Source organism: Saccopteryx leptura, chromosome 2 (genome assembly GCF_036850995.1).
Source record: "Saccopteryx leptura isolate mSacLep1 chromosome 2, mSacLep1_pri_phased_curated, whole genome shotgun sequence".
Lineage (NCBI taxonomy): Eukaryota > Metazoa > Chordata > Mammalia > Chiroptera > Emballonuridae > Saccopteryx > Saccopteryx leptura.
In genome coordinates this window covers 216080859-216096302 of record NC_089504.1, presented here as the reverse complement: position 1 = coordinate 216096302, position 15444 = coordinate 216080859, and positions in this window count along the sequence as shown.

The window sequence follows — 15444 nt, the reverse complement described above, 5'->3', positions numbered from 1 at the left end:
CCAGGGCCTATTATATGGTTCTTTCTCCTTTTATTTATGTTTGAGATAAAACATACTTTCCTATAAAAAGTAAAAGAAAAATGTTTGGAAAATATTCACAATTTTCATTTTATTGTCACCTTATAAGGGGCTTTAGAAATCAGATGATTTAAAAGCCAAGTATTTATATGAGAACAAAAATTAAATTATGGTGTAAAATTTAAACAGTTTTGCTCTAAACTATCTTGTTCTGGTTTATACAAACAGGAAGTCTAAATCTAGATGCAGCCTACATGTCTTCCATCAGTCGTCCTCTACTTTACTTATGAGTGTACCAGCCACGCACCTGGGGCTCCTCCAGAGAGAGGAGGCTGAGGGGGTGCCTCTGGGGACAAGGGACCTTTGAGAAGGGGCCTGTGGGCTTGTACCCTGACAGGCAGCCTACTCCTTCCAGACCTGACCCAGAGATAAATAGAAACATTTTTAGTGTTTAATATTTTCAAATCCCTCTTTCTGCCTCCTCCTCTGTCACTACCGGCATCTCCACTCTCTGGATCAGCACCACAGTCATGGCCTCGAGGGCCACCATTCACCCCGACCCTTTTGGTGCATGCCCTCACTCTGAGTGACATCCCATGTGGGTAGCCAGGGCACCCGGGTGCTGAGGAACTCGCCAGGCTCTGGGCATACAGACCAGCATTTCTTACCCCTCTCTTCCCCTGCCTGGGTGCCTACCGTGTCCCTCAGCTCTGCATCCACCAGACTAGGGTCCAGGCAGGACCCCCAAGCTAACTCGCTAGCCATTTGCTGATGGCTTCTATTCTTGGGTTAGCCTCCCCACCCCTCAGAGGCCCCAGTGGGCATCTGAGATTTTACCATGTTTTTCACTTCACTCATGCTGAGGCTTTGAGAGGACATCAGGAGGTGGACAAGGTATCAGAGACACTGGAGCCAAGTGGGGAAGTCCAGGATGCTGTCTAAACCTGTGTGTGAAGAGGCGGCCTTTCCCTCTCAGGTGACAGATGACTAGGACAGGAGTGACACACCTGCCTTCAGGGAAATGCAATTAGCAGTTTATTTCAAGGAAATTATATTTTTGGAGAGGCCTCTTGCAACATAAAAGTACACTCATTGCTTAAGAAAAAAAATAGGCAGTTTTACTGCTCCACCCGCCAGAGACTGAAGCCCCTTAGCCCATGTCTCAGGCCTGTCTTTGTTAGTGCTCTCTTGAAATTTAAAGGTTGTGCTGCAGTCATAATTTGTCTCTTAACCAGTCAACTATAAATAGGACAGACAGAAGCAGCAAGGAAGGCAGAAAGGTGCTTGGAACAGCAGTTAACCCATAGAGTGATTGAGTTAGAGGTGACCAACCGACTGCGCTGCAGGAAAAGAAAGAGCAAGGCCACCTTGGTCCCTGCTGCTCCAGCCCTTGCAAGAATCAGGCAGTATTGGCCTTGTGGCTGCGGTGGCCTACCTACTGTGGACAGTTCCATAGAGCTGCCTTTGCTCTCTAGATTGTCCCTGCCCTAGGGCCGGTGGGGGCACAATTGTGGCCCACCTGCCCTGCCCATGGCCCTGAAGAGCCAAGTGACCAAGCCCTGTACCAGACCACAGCCCACCCACCCAACAGCAGAGGGCTTTACAGGGACAGAGAACCCAGCAAAAGGACACCCCAGCTTGAACAAGGTGAGTGGCAGGAGCATCCTGGTGCACTCGGGGCCTCTTCAGCAGGGTATGTTGGATACTGAGACAGAGATTGACCACAGAGAGCCCTAACCCACCTGGGGAGCCCTGGACCTTCTTTCCTCCCCTGCTTTGAGGGTCAAACTGCCCACAGCACGGCAGAGGTCAGGGGGAGGTGAGTGAGGGGAGTCAGCAAGGTTAGGGCCAGATTTCGTGTTTAAATTTTTGATACTTAGTTTATTGTTGATTTTTTGGCATAAATTTTGATTTGCAAGGAAGAGTAAGCACTGATTCTTTTTTTTTTTTAATTTTTTTTTAATTTTTTCTTAAGCTGGAAACGGGGAGGCAGTCAGACAGACTCCTGCATGCACCTGACCGGGATCCACCCGGCATGCCCACCAGGGGGCGATGCTCTGTTGCAACCAGAGCCATTCCAGCACCTGAGGCAGAGGCCATGGAGCCATCCTCAGCACCTGGGCCAACTTTGCTCCAATGGAGCCTTGGCTGCAGGAGAGGAAGAGAGAGACAGAAAGGAAGGAGAGGGGGAGGGGTGGAGAAGCAGATGGGTGCTTCTCCTGTGTGCCCCGGCCGGGAATCGAAAGCGGGATTCCCGCACGCCAGGCCGACGCTCTACCACTGAGCCAACCGGCCAGGGCCAAGCACTGATTCTTAATAGGAGTGACACAGGTGGTGTGGGAGGGGAAAGTACGTCCTGTTGCTGACTTTGGCTATGGACCTGTGTTCTGCTGCCCTCTTGTTGGGGAGGGGCTTCCCGGGGGCCTCTTTCTGTGGGACTCTGCCTGCATCCTCTCTGCAAGAATGTGGCATCCACCAATGCAGACCATCAAGGTAACCGTGTGTCTTCTGATTTGTATGTCACTGTATGGACACAATGTCCCAAGCAAGACGTCACAGTGCAGGTGAGATTCCAGAGTGTGGTGCCTCTGCACCTTGGGTTTAGCTGACGTGAGAGAGGGACAGAGCCAGAGACTCACTGGGGACCGCACAGCAGATGCAAGGCACAGAGAATTTCAGCCCCTGGGCTGGCCGACAAACAAACAAAAACACACTGTGAAGCAAATTACACCCTCTGGTGTTTCCTGGTGGTTTACAGCTTAATCTGCTCATTTCTCCCCATTAATTTTTTCCTGTTTAGAAGTTGCTGGCACTGTGTAATTTTATCTGGTTGCAGTCACAAAGAAGAATTGAAGATTTGATTTTAGAACCATCAGTAGAACAAGAATTGCTGTCCTCTGGTGTGTCAGCTCCCTCTGCTTGAGGCTGAGCGCACATGGGCAAGAACCTTCCCTACATTCACAGAGCCTGCCTTCCATTCCTCAAGAAGTCCTCTTAACACAATAAGGCTTCCCTTGCTTTCCATCTCAGGGGTGTGTGTGTGTGTGTGTGTGTGTATGTGATGACAGGGAAGAGATTGGGAGGATGAGAACTATAGGTTTTAGTCCAATGCTTAGCTTTAGTATTTACCTGCTACTTAAACTTCAGCTTCCTAAACACTGTTTGGGAAAGCCACTTCACATCACAAAATGGGCTCTGGAGCTCCAGCCATTATAACCACATCCCAGGCAGGAAAGAAAGAATAGGGGGAAGAGTGCATTTCTCAGGTGATGCAGTCCTCTTTAAGGGACTTTTTTTTTTTTTTGTATTTTTCTGAAGCTGGAAACGGGGAGAGACAGTCAGACAGACTCCCGCATGCGCCCATCTGGGATCCACCCGGCACGCCCACCAGGGGCGACGCTCTGCCCACCAGGGGGCGATGCTCTGCCCCTCCGGGGCGTCGCTATGCTGCGACCAGAGCCACTCTAGCGCCTGGGGCAGAGGCCAAGGAGCCATCCCCAGCGCCCGGGCCATCTTTGCTCCAATGGAGCCTCAGCTGCGGGAGGGGAAGAGAGAGACAGAGAGGAAGAGGGGGGGTGGAGAAGCAAATGGGCGCTTCTCCTATGTGCCCTGGCCGGGAATCGAACCCGGGTCCCCCGCACGCCAGGCCGATGCTCTACCGCTGAACCAACTGGCCAGGGCCTTTAAGGGACTTTTTTGCACTCTCAGGTCATCATGTATGTATCATTGGCAAATCCCATTGTAAAATGGGCTGTGCTCATGGCTGCACCACCAACACTGAGATTGTTAACAGGGAGGAGGGGAGAATGGATGTTGGACAGATAGCCCACCAAAGAAGGCTTCCCAGGTCAGTGTGATTCTCTTAGCCCCTATTTGTTTTGTTCATGGCACTAACCACAGTTTGTGACTATGGCTTTTGTTTGTCTCTCCATAAGAATGCACACTCCTCTTCAGCTAGGAGAAATGATGACATTGGATCACTTACAGCGGAATGGTGGAGTCTTGGTAGCATTGTGCGAAGTGAAATAAGCGAATCAGAAAAAAACAGGAACTGCAGGATTCCATACATTGGTGGGACATAAAAGCGAGACTAAGAGGCATGGACAGGAGTGTGGTGGTTACGGGGGGTGGGGGGAGGGAAGGAGGGAGAGGGGGAAGGGGAGGGGTACAGAGAGAACTGGATGGAGGGTGGCGGAGGACGATCTCTCTTCAGGTGATAGGTATGCAACAGAACTAAATGACAAGATAACCTGGAAATGTTTTCTTTGAATGTATGTACCCTGATTTATTGATGTCACCCCATTAAAATAAAAATTTATTTATAAAAAAAAATTCAATGCAAAAAAAAGAATGCACACTCCATGAGGGTGGGGGCTGGCTGATCATCCCCCCACTCACCCCACCCACCACCCACCCCCTGCCTATCCCAGCTGCAGCCCCTGTTGGCCCACAGAGGAATGCAATGCATTTGCTGGGTGGTGGGCCTGCCATGTGAGGCTAGGGAGACCTGCAGCAGCAACTCAGGGTCCTCCCTCCCTAGTGTGGTCCTCGTTTCCAACTGGAGTCATATCTCTGTGGCCATTGTATCAGGGGGAAGGAGCACAGGACTCAACGGAACCCTCTGACCAAATACTTTGGCTACAATTTGTATTTAGCCCAAGTTGTCAGAGCTGTTAAGGAGGAGGACGCTGGAATAAAGTGGGAATTCATCAGCCCTGATCAGTTTAGGCCAGATCCTTCTGGGGTGCTGGGGGAGGGGGGCCTGGCCCCCGGCATGAGCAGTCTGGAAATAAGCCATTTGTGGCTATGGCTTTGATTTGTTTTTAGTCCAGAAATTTCATTTCAAATAATATCAATGGAAGGCATGAGCATTTTTCATTTTTAGTTTCTATTATTAAATTAACCCATGTTTATTGGGAAAAAAAACCCCACACCTATTCTGAAGAGTAACCATTGCTTTTTTTTTTTTTTTTTTTAAACAGAGACAGAGTCAGAGAGAGAGAGACAGACAGACAGACAGACAGACATGGAGAGAGATGAGAAGCATCAATCATCAGTCTTTCGTTGTGGCACCTTAGTTCATTGATTGCTTTCTCATATGTGCCTTGACCAGGGGGCTACAGCAGACCAAGTAACCCCTTGTTCAAGCCAGTGACCTTGGGTCCAAGCTGGTGAGCTTTGCTCAAACCAGATGAACCCGTGCTCAAGCTGATGACCTTAAGGTCTCGAACCTGGGTCCTACGCATCCCAGTCTGACACTCTATCCACTGCGCCACCGCCTGGTCAGGCACCACTGCTTTTTTAAATAGGCTTTTATGTTTTTGCTTTAATCACCCATTTTTCCACTGTTGTCTGAGCGTTGAGCTGGCTTGGTGCTGGCTGCGGGGAATGTAGACCCATCTGCCAGGGCCAGTGGCTGCTGGAGGGGGTGCTGTGGGACAAGAGGAGAATGAGGGAGGGGCTCAGGGGACACCCAGCTGGACAGGGCAGGCAAAGCCTGCAGGGTGGCAGGAATTAGGGGAAAATGGCATCCTCAGCAGACAATACAGGAGTGTCCCCATTTTCCCAGCATGGGCTCCTGGTAATAGCAAGGGCCCCAGTGGATGGGGACCCCAGTTCCACCTGTGCTGAGTTGCTGTGGCCCCAGGCTTCTGGCCATTAGAAAACCCCTAGTCCCCACTGGGCAGGCATCTTTGAGGAGTTCTAGGGATGAGAACTGTGCAGTCAGATACAAGGAAAACACCATCATTGGCAGAGGGGTAGTTTCCATCACGAGAAGACAGGCTTCTAGAACCTCACATTTATATTCTCGGAAGAGAAGTGAAGACAGATTTCATGGATGCAGAAGTCCATGCCTAACTCATGGCCCCCAGTCTGCCTTCGATACTCAGGGGCTTACTGGCTTCAGACTAGATGGATAGGAGGTTGCCCACTGAGCAGTAGCATCACCAAGCTGTTGTGCATGGGCCTAAGAACAGGTTTTCCAGAAACAGTCTCCCCACTTTCAGGCTCTACCTACTGGCACCCCCCATTCCTTGGCAAGTCTGGCTTTAGGTTAGTTTGGGTGGAACAAGCTTTTTTTTTTTTTTTTTAAATAAAAAGATTATTTGATTTTAGGGAGAGAGGAAGGGAAAGAGGCAGACAGAAACATCATCTGCTCCTGTATGTGCCCTGACCGAGGATTGAACCCACAATCTTTGTGCATCCGGATGAAGTTCTAACTGACCAAGCTATCTGTCCAGGGAAGAACAAGCTCTTTTGTTATCTGGAAAGCAGGCACCAAGAAAAGACTTGCTCTTCTATTAAAAGGAGGTTAACCAATGTTAGGTATCAGGCACACGTATCATTTAAATACTTGCTTTTTTGTATTAACTCCATGCCTTGGAAATCTTTTGAAATGTCAAATAACAAATAATGTTTGAAGTGATGCCAACAGACTTAATCCAGAGTCAGCCCTCCCCTGCTGCCCCCACCTCTGTCAACACATCTGATGGTCTCTGGGGAGTGATGTATCTGGCTGGCGTTTCTGTTTTGCCGGTAGTCCTGTGTACATTCCTTGGGGTTTTGCTCTCTGAGGAGCAGAATTGTGTCTGAATCCCATAGCTCTCCTTGAATCTAAAAGAAATGTTTAGTCAAAACAAACTGCAGAAACAAGGTGATACAGGTAAATTCATGGTGGATCTCAAAGGGTCTCTCTGGCTCCTAAGGAATGACCATCCCATCCAGCCTGTGCTGTTCCTGCGTGGAATCCTGTGTCACAGGGCGAGGCTGGCTGGCGGTCTCTGCTCTCATAACCTTTGTCTGAGGATGACTCAGAACGCCCAAACTCAGGGGATTTGAAGCCACTCCGGGGTTGTGGGGCATCAGCACACACAGTGTCCAGAGAGTTGACACTCAGGCAGGGACCTGGAGGCTGGAGGCAGAGACTTGAGAGGGGTGGATGGCCTCCGAGAATGCTGGTCACAGGTGACAGAGATGTCCAGTCCCAGGGCCATGGGATGGGGACAGGAAGATCTCTCACCCCAGTAGGGATGGTGCCAGCACTTGGTACTGGCAGCAGGAGAGGGCAGCTGGGACAGAGAAGAGGGTGGAGCCAGATGCGGAACCCTTGTTTTCAGGGAAGCTCAGTAAAAAGGATCTGTACTGAGTCCACTGGCCTGCATGAGTTCTCACTCAGTGTGTGCTGTGGGTGGGTCTGGTAGGCTGGACCCACCAGCCCCTCCCCCACTGAGCATTGCTTCAGCCCCTTGGCCAAGAATCTAGACCAGAGGAGCTGATGAGTAACCCTGGCTGTCAGGCTCATAGCCCTGGGACTCTGTGTCCCTTGTGTGTTTGTGGACGCCTACGAGCAGAGGTTGCACCTGGATAACAAAGCTCAGATCATGCCATGCCCACAATTTGTCAGGTATTGAGTTATGTCCCCAAAAGTGAAGTCCTAACCTTAGAACCTGTCACTGTGACCTTATGTGGAAGGAGGGTCATGGCAGTTGTAATTAGTTAAGGTGAGGTCAGGCCGGAAGCAGTGTGAGGCGTGATCCAATGACTGCTGTCCTTGTGTGGAAGCTGAGTGATTACAGACCCAGGGAGAAGCCACGTGACGACGGAGGCAAGATGGGATGATACAGCCACAGCCAGGGATGTCTGGAGCCACCAGAAGCTTGCAGAGGCAGGAAGGCGCCACCCCAGGGAGCATGGCGCTGCCACACCTCTATCCCAGTTTCTATTCTCAGGAAACTGCTCTCAGACTCTGGCCTCAGATCTGTGAGGAGACAGAGTTCGGTTGTTCTCAGCTGCCCCAGGACACTCACTCCTTTGTAATTTATCTCACAGAATTGACTTCCCTGGCATACCCCAACCTCGTCCCCATCCCCTAAATATTCCTGCAAAGGGAGAAGCACAGAATAAGCTTATCCCGTATACTTGTCCTTTTACCTCCAGGCCACCAGAATCCAAACAGAGCAAACTAGAAGCAGCTAAGAAAATAGGAAGCCAGTGGTGTAGATGCAAACACGTTTCCCAAAGACCCTGCTCTTTGGATGCCTGCCGGCTTGATTTGGCAACAGGGTTTCTGGGAGACCTCCAGGTTGGTGACTCCACTGGGCCTCAGGGGCGGCGCTGGACTGCATAGACTCTGCTCTGCGCCTGTCCCCGCATCTCCTCGAAGCCCCGAGCTCCCACTTCTCTGTTCTAGTGGAAGAGGGAGATCGGCTCTCTCCTTGTCTGAGGCTTCACCCCATTCTACACCAGTGGCCATCTTTCCTTCTGGGTCTCTTGGCACCGCCTTCTAAGCCAAGCCACTGACCCTGTACCCTAGGGCTTCTCAGGCTGGGTCCTGGCCCCCTAAGCACAAAAATGGGGCCTTGCTGGGTCATATGTGTCCTGTCAGGAATTGTCCTCAGCCTTGAGGTTGACATGCTGCTGGGCCCAAGTTACCGCAAGGATGGCTGGGGGCTGCAGAGATGGGGCAGGGTCCTCAAGGTCTCCCAAGTTGGTACCCAGACCCCAGTTCTCAGGGTGAGCCTGGAGGGGGTTCTGGGGGGAAAAGAAGCCTGCAAGGCAAGGGGGAGAGACGAAAGAGTTTACTTGGAGCAGAGATGAGGGGGTCCCTACCGGGAACAGGGCCCTAGCTGAGGGCGGCACCCTTGATGGGAGGATCTTGAGTTAGCCCCTTTCCCCTGTGAGCCTGTGGATGTCAGCCTCTTCCTTCCTGAAAAAGACCCCCAGGCAGAACACACAGCTCAACCCCCCAAGGGCCTGAGGTGGGACCAGAGGCCCCAACTCTAGCATGGCCCCAGGACATCTGAGCAGCTCTGACCTCCAAAGGGTGTCAGGAACAGCCACCTGGAGGACATGACCTCACTCATCTTCAGAAACCAGGCCTTCCAACTCTTTATGTCCATAGGTGCCATGAATACACATGCACTGGGGCAAGGGCCTTGGCACTTTATGAAAAGTTTAACGTGGAACCTGGATGCAGAACAACCATAGAAATACACACAAGTTACTTCCATGCCAGTTCCTTCTCAGACTTTACAATGGCTCTGGTTACTTTAAAAGTAACGATGTTCATGAGAGCAGATATTAAACAGATATCAGTCATCTTATTTAGCTAAAGGCAGTTTGTATTTTGTGTAGCAGGTTCTGTAAAATGAATGCTGTTTCTTATTGAGTTCCACAATAAAATGAGATGTGCTCTCTCACAGAGACACATACTCATAGTGGGTTATGTGAAGCTTTGGAGCAAGAACCCAGTGCAGGTAACTGCTGAGTCGGGCAACAGCCCTGAGAGTTAGGTGGGTGTGCTGTTACCTGCTCCCAGGATAGCCAGGTGGTGATGAAGGACAGGTCACTCCCAGGCCATGTGCCTGTGCAGAGCCGAGGGCTTCAGGTTCACCCAGGTCCTGGCCCAGGAGATAGGGTCCTTTCTCAGCAGGCAGTGTGCTCCTCCTGCTCGGCTAGTGGTCAGAAAACCTAAAAACCACCTGTGTCCACAACTGTAGATCAGAAATCCTGGACAGCTCACCCATAAAGTAAGGGGCCCATGTGCTGTCTCTGTCTAGACCAAGGGTAGTCAACCTTTTTATACCTACCGCCCACTTTTGTATCTCTGTTAGTAGTAAAATTTTCTAACCACCTACCGGTTCCACAGTAATGGTGATTTATAAAGTAGGGAAATAACTTTACTTTCTAAAATTTATAAAGCAGAGTTACAGCAAGTTAAAGCATATAATAATAATTACTTACCAAGTACTTTATGTTGGATTTTCGCTAAGTTTGGCAGAATAAATCTTTATAAAACAACTTACTATAGTAAAATCTATCTTTTTATTTATACTTTGGTTGCTCCGCTACTGCCCACCATGAAAGCTGGAACACCCACTAGTGGGCAGTAGGGACGAGGTACCCCTGGTCTAGACATTAGTCTAAAAGATGGGTTTTACTAGGTATTTTGGACTGAATTGTGTCCTCTGGCAATTCATACACTAAAGTAGGGGTCTCCAAACTACGGCCGGCAGGCCGCATGCGGCCCCCTGAGGCCATTTATTCGCTCACCGCACTTCCGGAAGGCGTTGCTCATGTACAGTACTACTTGTGGTGACACAGGACGCACACATCACGACTCTGAAAGCACATCATATGATGCACATCCGGTCTGCAGCTGTGGCGCCCCACATCACCGGAAGCAGTGTGAAATAACAGCAGAAGTAGGAAGAAATGCAAAGCACTATAACCATTACTACACAGTACAATGGCCCCTATACTCCCCCAAATGTACAACAACATAATGGCCCCTATAACCTCCCTTTGCCCAAAAGTCTCCTCCCACATTACTACACATCATGTTTCCTCTATTATAAGGCCCTGTCTTATATTAATTTTACCCCCAAAAGACAGGGGCTGTCTTATTTTTAGGAGGTATCTTATAATAGGGGAAACATGCAGCAGTGGGCTTCCCACAGAAGAGGCCCACCGCTGCTGCTGCAGATGTCCAGGACACTGTATACACAGTGTCACAGGCTGGTCACCGCCATCCCTGAGTACAGCACTGGAGGCGGTGCTGGGCAAGGTGGCATGTTTTCAAGTTGCCAAGCTAATAGCGTGCACTGGCAGACCATTCATGGAGGGAGAATTTGTTAAAGAGTGCCTTCTTTCTGTTGCCAAAGAGATGTGTCCAGAAAAGGCAGACTTATTTAGTACAGTTAGTCTTTCAGGATCTACAATTACACGAAGGATTGAAGAAATAGGAGACAATTTGCATCAGCATTCGCAAAACTCCGCAAGAAAACTCCTATTTTTCCTTGGCACTCAATGAGAGCAATGATGTTCGTGATTCTGCACAACTTCTAATTTTTATTTGTGGGACGAATGACAATTTCGAAGTCACAGAAGAGCTTGCTGCACTTCAAAGCATCAAAGGAACAACTACGGGAGAGGATATCTATGAAAAGGTTTCCCAAACTGTGAAGGATTTGGAGCGGGACTGGGCTAAACTAGCCAGTGTGACAACTGATGGTGCACCTAGTATGGTGGGGCCTAAGAAAGGAGTTATTGCTCGCATTAACCAAGAGATGGACAAACGTAACCATTCTCATCCAATGGCCATACACTGCCTCATCCACCAACAAGCACTATGTAGTAAATCACTGGAGTGGGACTCTGTTATGAACATTGTGGTATCTTGTGTTAACTTCATTAGAGCTAATGCACTAAACCACAGGCAATTTCAGAAATTTCTGTCTGAGCTAAATGTTGCCTATGAAGATCTTCTGTACCACACAGAAGTCCGTTGGCTGAGTCGAGGGAGAGTTTGGGACATTTCTATGATTTACTTCCACAGAGTACAGCTTTTATGTTTTCAAGAAACAAAGAAGTACCAGAGCTCAATGATGCAGAATGGAAATGGCACCTCACCTTTCTGACAAATGTAACAGAGCTACTCAACAGTTTCAATGAGCAACTTCAAGGAAAAGGGAAGCTCATCAGTGATATGCAATCACACGTGAAAGCATTTGAAGTAAAATTAGGCCTCCTTATCAAACAAGTGAAGGAGGAAAATTTCTGCCATCTCCCCTTAACTCAAAATCTGTTAGCAGGCCCTGGCTGGTTGGCTCAGCGGTAGAGCATCGGCCTGGCGTGCGGGGGACCCGGGTTCGATTCCCGGCCAGGGCACATAGGAGAAGCGCCCATTTGCTTCTCCACCCCCACCCCCTCCTTCCTCTCTGTCTCTCTCTTCCCCTCCCGCAGCCAAGGCTCCATTGGAGCAAAGATGGCGCTGGGGATGGCTCCTTGGCCTCTGCCCCAGGCGCTAGAGTGGCTCTGGTCTCGGCAGAGCGAGGCCCCAGAGGGGCAGAGCATCGCCCCCTGGTGGGCAGAGCGTCGCCCCTGGTGGGCGTGCCGGGTGGATCCCGGTCGGGCACAAGCAGGAGTCTGTCTGACTGTCTCTCCCCGTTTCCAGTTTCAGAGAAAAAAAAAAATCTGTTAGCAGAAAAACCCCTGACTGCGTTCCCAAAAGAAACACGTGTGGATTTACTGGAAAGGTTGCAAAAGGAGTTCCAATTCAGATTTAAAGAGCTTCATCTCCATTAACAGGACATACAACTTTTCTGTAACCCATTTTCTATTGACACTGAAAATGTGGATACAATTTACCAAATGGAACTGGCTGAACTGCAGAATTGTGACTCTCTGAAAGATGCATTCAAGTCAAGCAGCTTGCCTAATTTCTATGCATCTCTCCCCTCTGAGACATATCCTAATCTCAGGAACCATGCACTCAAAATGGCAACCATCTTTGGCAGCACTTATGTCTGTGAACAGACTTTTTCCAGAATGAAACATCTGAAATCTCCAACCAGATCTAGATTAACTGATGCACACTTGTATCACTTGTTACGGCTAGCAGTGACAAATATGGAACCGAACATTGACCATCTCATTAGCCAAAAGCAGGCCCATAGTTCCCATTGAAATACTGGTCAGTTTGTTGATTTAAATTTACTTGTTCTTTATTTTAAATATTGTATTTATTCCCGTTTTGTTTTTTTACTTTAAAATAAGATATGTGCAGTGTGCATAGGGATTTGTTCATAGTTTTTTTTATAGCCCGGCCCTCCAGCGGTCTGAGTAACAGTGAACTGGCCCCTGTGTAAAAAGTTTGGGGACCCCTGCACTAAAGCCTAGCATCCCAGCACCATATAATGTGACCTTATTTGGAAGTAGGGTGGTTACAGATATAATTAGTTAACAAGTGATCTTATTGGAGTAGGGTGGCCCCTAATCCAATATGACTGCGTCCTTTGGCCTGACCAGGCGGTGGAGCAGTGGATAGAGCGTTGAACTGGGATGAGGAGGACCCAGGTTCAAGAACCTGAGGTCGCCAGCTTGAGCATGGGCTCATCTGGTTTGAGCAAAGCTCACTAGCTTGGACCCATGGTCACTGGCTTGAGCAAGGGTTTACTCAGTCTGCTGTAGCCCCACGGTCAAGGCACGTATGAGAAAGCAATGAACAACTAAGGTGTCGCAACGAAAAACTGATGATTGATGCTTCTCATCTCTCTGTTCCTGTCTGTCTGTCTCTGTCTACCCCTCTCTCTGACTGTCTCTGTAAAAAAAAAAAAAAAAAATCAGTCTTAAAAAACAAAATAAAAAGGGGACCTTTGGACACACAGATACAGATAAGGACATATGGGGATGGAGGCAGAGATTGGGGTGATGCTTCTACAAGCTAAGAAACCCCCAGAATTGCTGGCGACCCCCACAAGCTGGGAAAGAGGCCCAGAATAGATCCTTCCCTAGCACCTCCTGGGGGAACTGAACCTACGCCTGATCTCGGACTTCTAGCTTCCAGAACTGGGACAGAATGAATGAAATGTTGCTGTCTTTGCCTCCCAGCCTATAGCACTTGCTATGGCAGCCACAGGTCACACCCCAGGGTGTGGCTGGAAGCTCAGGGTCAAAACAGGGTATAAAGAGGCCCTGGCTAGTTGGCTCAGTGGTAGAGCGTCGGCCTGGCGTGCAGAAGTCCCAGATTCGATTCCCGGCCAGGGCACACAGGAGAGGTGCCCATCTGCTTCTCCACCACCTCCCCCTCTCCTTCTTATCTGTCTCTCTCTTCCCCTCCCGCAGCCAGGGCTCCATTGGAGCAGAGTTGGCCCGGGTGCTAAGGATGGCTCTGTGGCCTCTGCCTCAGGAGCTAGAATGGCTCTGGTTGCAACAGAGCGATGCCCCAAGATGGGCAGAGCATCACCCCCTGGTGAGCATGCTGGTTGGATCCCGGTCAGGCGCATGCGGGAGTCTGTCTGACTGCCTCCCCGTTTCTAAATTCAGAAAAATATAAATAAATAAATAAATAAATAAATAAATAAATAAATAAAACGATATAAAGAAACCATCGTGTTTGGTATAGGAAGAGAAAAGGATAGAAATGTCTGTTTCCTTTCCTTTAGCAACCCTGCAACCACAATTGCTGAATTTATTATCTTTATTTTTATAATGAATTTATTTTTATTTTTTTAAGATAGAGCCTGGAATTCAAGCGCAGGTCAGAACCCTCTGGAGGGAGGAGTTATCAGAACAGACCGCTGGGTTTCCTGGAGTTTTTGATTCCACAGGTCTGGGAGAGGTCAGACTTTGCTTCCCTTTTTCTTTTTTAAAGATTTTATTTATTGATTTTTAGAGAGTGGAGAGAGAGTGAAAGAGAGAGAGAAGGGAGGGGGAGCAGGAAGCATCAACTCATAGTAGTTGCTCCTTGTATGTGACTTGACCAGGCCAGCCTGGGGTTTCAAACTGGCGACCTCAGCATTCCCTGTTGATGCTTTATCCACTGTGCCACCACAGGTCAGGCAGAACTTTGTTTCCTAATGCCCAGGTCTTGCTGTTGAGTTGGTCTGGGGTCCAATCTTTTAGAATGACTGCTTTATAAAGTTGAACAGGTAAATCCATAAGCAATTAAAATAATAAACATTACCCCTGACATTCCATAATGAATGGGGGGAAGAAGAGCTGCTAGTGAGGGGCACTGACCCCACCCCATGCATTGGCCACACAACTTACTTTATCTCTTTTGGTCCTCACAACACCCCTAAGTGGTAGGTACTTTTATTATTCCCATTTGAAATGAGAAAACCGAAGCACAGAGAGTTTAAGAAACCTGCCTAAAAGTCACAGCTGTAAAAGTTCCAAAGCCAGGATTCAAACCTGAGAGACTGGCGCAGACAGGGTGGAATCAGGTGGTCAAAGTTCTCAGGAGCATAGTTAAGGGGGGCACACATTAATTCTTGCTGAAGCCAGGAGAGAGGAGAGGACTGAGGGCTCCTGCTGCTGGGAGGAGCCCAGAGGAGCCCTGTGTGAGTTCATGAAACCTGCAGTCAGTGAGGAGACCAAAGCCAGCTCACCACCCGGCCAATGTCTGCAGTCTTCTTGCTCCAGACTCCAACACAAGCTCAGACCAGTATAATAGTGTTGATTATCTTAGTAGATAGAGCATAATTATTTATAATTAGCATTTCAATTTCTGTGAGGAGATTGCTTCTAAATTGCTTGAAAATAGTCCTTGAGTATTTTTTTTTTTTTCTTCACTTTTCTGAAGCTGGAAACGGGGAGAGACAGACTCCCGCATGCGCCCCGACCGGGATCCACCCGGCACGCCCACCATGGGGCGACGCTCTGCCCATCAGGGGGCGATGCTCTGCCCATCCTGGGCGTCGCCATATTGCGACCAGAGCCACTCTAGCGCCTGGGGCAGAGGCCACAGAGCCATCCCCAGCGCCCGGGCCATCTTTGCTCCAATGGAGCCTTGGCTGCGGGAGGGGAAGAGAGAGACAGAGAGGAAAGTGCGGCGGAGGGGTGGAGAAGCAAATGGGCGCCTCTCCTGTGTGCCCTGGCCAGGAATCGAACCCGGGTCCTCCGCACGCTAGGCCGACGCTC